Here is a 5,526-nt window from a genome sequence, read left to right as displayed (position 1 = left end):
CTGCGAAATTGATCCCGCGTTCAATTGCAATCGACCCAAAAGTCGAACTAAACATATCCTGTCCCTTGTAGCTGATGAATTAAGCTTAAATACTGGAACACTGCCCAGAAACCCGAGATTCGTTAAATAAAAGGAGAAATAGCAAAGCCAAGTGGTTAGTTTTCTAAGAACCGTAACACACCTCTCAAGGGTGCGTTGTAATGTGTCCCTCATATGATTTAATCGCTTTCATCGCCCTTTTATAAAATTGTCAAAGTATTAACTTGATTGATCTATCACGCCTAATAAGATAATACCCTGGACAATTGGATTATCATGCTAGCTACCTTAAATCAATCTAAATAAGATAATCACGATCGATTTAGTATTATGTGTTGCATATTGCTAAAATCAATCCAAAATAGTTTAATAGTTTAAACGCATGTCCCTTCAATTATTTATGCTGAGCTAGTAAGGATAACCTGCCTCTGGAGTTATCGATGAGCACTCTTCTCGGTAGTTACAGTCCCCCGAACTCTCAATCTCTGCCCTGCGGGTGTACGTTGAGCGATCCCCACACCAGGGATCACAAGGGAACCTATGGCCGTCGTGGTCGAACATAATTGCACTCCCTTTATGTCACGATAACCGGGTTTTGTCAGTTTTTCTCATTGTCGTTAAAAACTGAATGGCGACTCCTATATTACTAGTCGATTGGGTGTAAACTCACTAGAGGAAAAATTGTCATGTGCTTCCCTTCAAGTGCGGCTCATTTGATAAATTGGCAGCACTTGAGAGCACAAAAAAAAATAGAAAAAATATATTTTCACAAGTGCGGGCTCATTTTAGAAAATTGGCAGCACTTGAGTTCAAGTGCGGGCTATTCTACGAAAGAGCCGCAAAAAATATTCCTACATTTTCGCATTTTCCCGCTTATTGCTTCTTTCCTTAGTTTCTCTACTCCTTCCCTTCTCTGATTCTCTGGGCGCAAAATTTAACACTCATAACACACTGAACGAGTCGTCGCTGCTGTTCCCCACCGCGGTGTCGCCGCTATTGTTCCCCCACCGTCGCGTCGTCGCTGCTGTTCCCCCACCGCCGATGCTCATTCCCCTCTCTAGCTTCTTCCAGATCGAATTAATTCAGGTTCGTTCTTCGATTTTTTATTTTCGTTTTTTATTTTGGCGATTCGTTACATATTTCTGTCGAAATTAGTTTGCGAATCCCTTTTCTAACCTGGGTTTCTTATTAAAATTAGGGTTTCAATCTCAAATTCGCGAAAACTAACTATAATGTTTGGATTTTCATATGAAGTTGGGGCTTCTTCGTTGTTACCTTCTTTCTCCTTGGGCGATTGCGACCATGACATCAAAATTCTAGTAAGTGTTGGTACCTTCTTTCTCTCTGGGTGCATATTTTAATTGAAATCATTCAATTTTTCTTCTTGTTCCATACTATTTAAGTAATTATTTGTAGTTCTTAATTATTTAATTTGTGTATTTTTTGGTTGATAATTTTCAAGTTTATTTTGTTAATTATTTAGTTCATGCCATAGAGAACAGAAAACTATATTTGCAGATTCATCCTCTGGTTTCACGTTTATATACATCCATATGGTACAGACCCTGCTGAATGTTTGGGCTTGATGCATAAGGTCAAAGTTTTTTTTGTTTACAATGTGCTTAAGATGCTGATGCTCTCACCTTGCCTTCCTTTTTGACATTCAATGATTGTGATTCTTAGTTCCATAGTAATTTGAAGCACCCCTTGTTTGTATACTAGATGAAGAGAGGTAAAGATATGATAGTTCTCTTTTTAATACTCATGTAGTCCTGTTTACCTGAAATCATTTTCAGTGTTTACTAAGACTGTCTCATAGATATGATAATGGTAATACTGTTGTCAACGTTGTTTATTTTGATTTGAGTATTCGAGGCAAAGAAGTACTGTAAATTCAATGACTGGATTACAGGTACTGTGAAGCCTGCAAATAAGGAAGTTGCTTCTGACACTGAAACAGATATGAAGATTGAGGGATTTGTCCAGCAGTGTCACATTTTCTTCCAAATCTGCTATTCTTGGTAAGTAGCTCTGTTGTTTTATCTTCTAATTTTTTTGCTGTGTTGCTGTTATTTCTCTGTTTCCGCTTGAGCACATCCAACTGTTACAATTTATAACTGTGACTTTTATGTTTGTATTTAGATGGAGATGAAGTCATCTGTTGCATGCTTTTTATAACAATTATTAAGTCAGTGTTCCAATGCAGTTATGTTTTCTAGATGATGCTAAGAAACTGTAACATATCTCATGCTTTCTCACAGCTTAATGGCCATTCACATATGAAAAGCTTTGGTCTGTGGGCCGTGAATTGTTTTTTGACCCTGCCCTCTAGGCAAATCATAATAGTGTGAGCACCCCTGCTCAGTCTGCACTTGATGCTGCTCTGCTTGATTCCAGCCTTCCGAGATTATGCATTTCCTTTATGAAGCTAGTTGTTAGGCTTGACTGCTTGAAGACATCCATTTCTACATAATATTTTATGATGTCTTGTGGTTTCTTTTCTCGTCTCTTTACTTTTTCTGTATTTAAGAATAGGACTTTGGTACCATGTTTTTCTTACGCTTGCCTGAATGCGTGAGAGTTGAATGTTTGTTTTAAAGCCATGTTTGGCCTGTTTTGGATGCTTGCATACCATGATTTTAAACTGTGTTTCTGCTGATCACTTGATAAATAATCTGAGTCGTGAATTTGTTCATGCTGCAACAAGATCAGCAAATGGGTAGTTTTCATCTTTACTTTTCCCCAAACCCCTGTTGACAGAAGAAAAAAACACTTTCCCATGTTTTAAATGACATTGCTTGGCCCACAAACGAGATTTGATGGTAGACATGGTGTGATGATGACACTATAATGGTTTTGGTTTAAGGAGTTTCTGAATAAGTCATTCTAAATATCTCAGGTGTGAAGAATGCAACCACAAAGCTTGAGAAGTTGAAGTTTTCTGATGGTCAACATGTGATCATACCGCAACATATCCAAGTCCATGATTCCGTAAAGAATGTATTAATCTTTGGAAGCCTTGATGCAAGTTTTGGGGTCGGGGAGAACTGTGTAGTAGACGGTGAAAGCAATGGGAGCTTTAACCCTGTTACCGATTCAGTTCACGAGGAACCTGTCAGTGAGCTTTCTTTATGGTCAGTGTACTTCAAGTCGTTAGGGTTTTATGTTTTCTCATATTAAATACGGAGTATCCTATTTTAACATCAATGACGTCTCCTTTCTTCCTCCCTTCAGTGTGCATATCAGTTTCAGTGGCTTCAGTCTACTATTCAAGGTACACGTTGTCTTTCTATTTAATTTCAATGATTGTTTTATGACTTTATCTTATTGTTTATTGGTTATATCCGGTTTTTTTTTTTTTTTTTGTTTTTGAATATGATACTGTCTTTCCTCGAATGCTTACATCTTATCAACAGAAAACATCAGAGTGAGTAAGTAGTACTACTTTACAAAATCTTAAAGAGTGGAAATTCTTAATTTGATAGAATTGTTCAAACGAGAAAAAAATTACAAAATGGGTGAGAATGAGTCTTTGAAACATAAAACTAAGTGTGTTAAACATGGAAAGACTTTAAAATACTCATTTAAGTTCATTAGTTGAAAGTTTGGACTGAAATTATCCATTTTAGTCAAAATGTGACCAATAATGAACTAAAGAGGCTTAAATGTTCATAACTTCACCAAAGTGGGTGAGAATGAGTCTTTGAAACATAAAACTAATTGTATAAAACATGGAATAACTTTAAAATACTCATATAAGTTCATTAGTTGAAAATTGGGACCGAAATTAGCCATTTTAGTCAAAATGTAATGATCAAATGAGTCTTAAATGTGCATAACTTTACCAAAACGGGTGAGAATTATTATTTGAAATATAAAACTAAGTGTATCAAACATGTAAAGACTTTAAAATACTTATTTAAGTTTATTAGTTGAAAGTTCGGATCGAAATTAGCCATTTTAGTCAAAATGTGACCGATAATGAACTAACGAGGCTTAAATGTGCGTAACTTTACCAAAATGGGTGAGAATAAGTCTTTGAAACATAAAATAAGTTTATTAAACATGGAAGGACTTTATAATACTCATTTAAGTTCATTAGTTGAAAGTTAGGACCGGAACTAGCCATTTTAGTCAAAACGTGACCGATAATGAACTAACGATGCTTAAATGTGCATAATTTCACCAAATGGGTGAGAGTGAGTATATGAAACATAAAACTAAGTGTATTAAACATGGAAATACTTTAAAATACTCATTTGAGTTCATTAGATGAAAGTTGGAACCGAAATTAGCCATTTTAGTCAAAATGTGACCGATAATGAACTAACGAGGCTTAAATGGGCATAACTTCACCAAAATGGGTGAGAATGAGTCTTTGAAACATAAAACTAAGTGTATAAAACATGGAATAACTTTAAAATACTCATATAAGTTCATTAGTTGAAAGTTGGGACCGAAATTAGCCATTTAGTCAAAATGTGGCCGATAATGATCAAATGAGTCTTAAATGTGCATAACTTTACCAAAATGGGTGAGAATTAGTATTTGAAATATAAAACTAAGTGTATCAAACATGTAAAGACTTAAAATACTTATTTAAGTTTATTAGTTGAAAGTTGGGACCGAAATTAGCCATTTTAGTCAAAATGTGACCGATAATGAACTAACGAGGCTTAAATGTGCATAACTTTACCAAAATGGGTGAGAATGAGTCTTTGAAACAAAAAACTAAGTGTATTAAACATGGAAAGACTTTAAAATACTCATTTGAGTTCATTAGTTGAAAGTTGGGACCGAAATTAGCCATTTTAGTCAAAATGTGACCGATAATGAACTAACGAGGCTTAAATGTGCATAACTTCACCAAAATGGGTGAGAATGAGTATTTGAAACATAAACTAAGTTTATTAAACATGGAAGGACTTTAAAATATTTATTTAAGTTTATTAGATGAAAGTTGGGACCGAAATTAACCAATTTTATTATTATATGGTTCATTATTTATTTGTTATGAACAAATTAAGTCTTAATTTATTGTACGATTCAATATTTATAATATAACTAAAGTGTATATATATTTTTTGATGGTCGATCTTTTTAAGGTATTCAATAATCCGAGGGAGCGGCCTTTCACCTTTGAGGAGATAGATGAAGTTCAAGAAATGTTGGCAAATTTCATTACCAGTGATTGTCTTTGATATTTTCTTGTAATGAATCTTAAATTATGTATTCTAGCTAGTTTTTCACATGATTGTAATGTAATCGACTTTTATATTTACAATTATATACTATTTAATTTAATTATCTATATAATTGGATACTTTTTATATGACGTATGGAGGTTAATTAGTGGCGTGGTCCAATTGTAATATGTAGTAGGGAAATCGGTTATACAACAAATCTAGATCAAGTGCGGCTCATTTATAGGCCAAGTGCGGCTCATTATTATGCTTGTGCTGCCCATTTCTATGTCAAGTGCGGGCT

General features: G+C 34.7%; 1 long non-coding RNA gene across 3 annotated transcripts; it reads left to right on the top strand.

Annotated features, from left to right (window-relative positions):
• The first annotated feature begins 1,095 nt into the window (after positions 1–1,095).
• Positions 1,096–5,303, top strand: LOC110797886 (uncharacterized). 3 transcript variants are annotated; one of them, XR_008918682.1, is made up of 6 exons: positions 1,096–1,125; positions 1,294–1,358; positions 2,000–2,060; positions 2,939–3,173; positions 3,274–3,313; positions 5,145–5,303. It is a non-coding gene; the product is annotated as an uncharacterized lncRNA (long non-coding RNA). The 3 variants fall into 3 exon arrangements; XR_008918684.1 differs by having other exon boundaries at positions 1,952–2,060; positions 2,800–3,173; XR_008918683.1 differs by lacking the exons at positions 1,096–1,125; positions 1,294–1,358 and having other exon boundaries at positions 1,365–2,060; positions 2,800–3,173.
• The last annotated feature ends 223 nt before the right edge of the window (positions 5,304–5,526 follow it).

The sequence above is a fragment of the Spinacia oleracea genome, chromosome 4, assembly GCF_020520425.1.
Source record: "Spinacia oleracea cultivar Varoflay chromosome 4, BTI_SOV_V1, whole genome shotgun sequence".
Classification (NCBI taxonomy): domain Eukaryota; kingdom Viridiplantae; phylum Streptophyta; class Magnoliopsida; order Caryophyllales; family Amaranthaceae; genus Spinacia; species Spinacia oleracea.
Note: the sequence above shows the minus strand (reverse complement) of the source record. Positions and strands in the feature narration are given on the sequence as shown.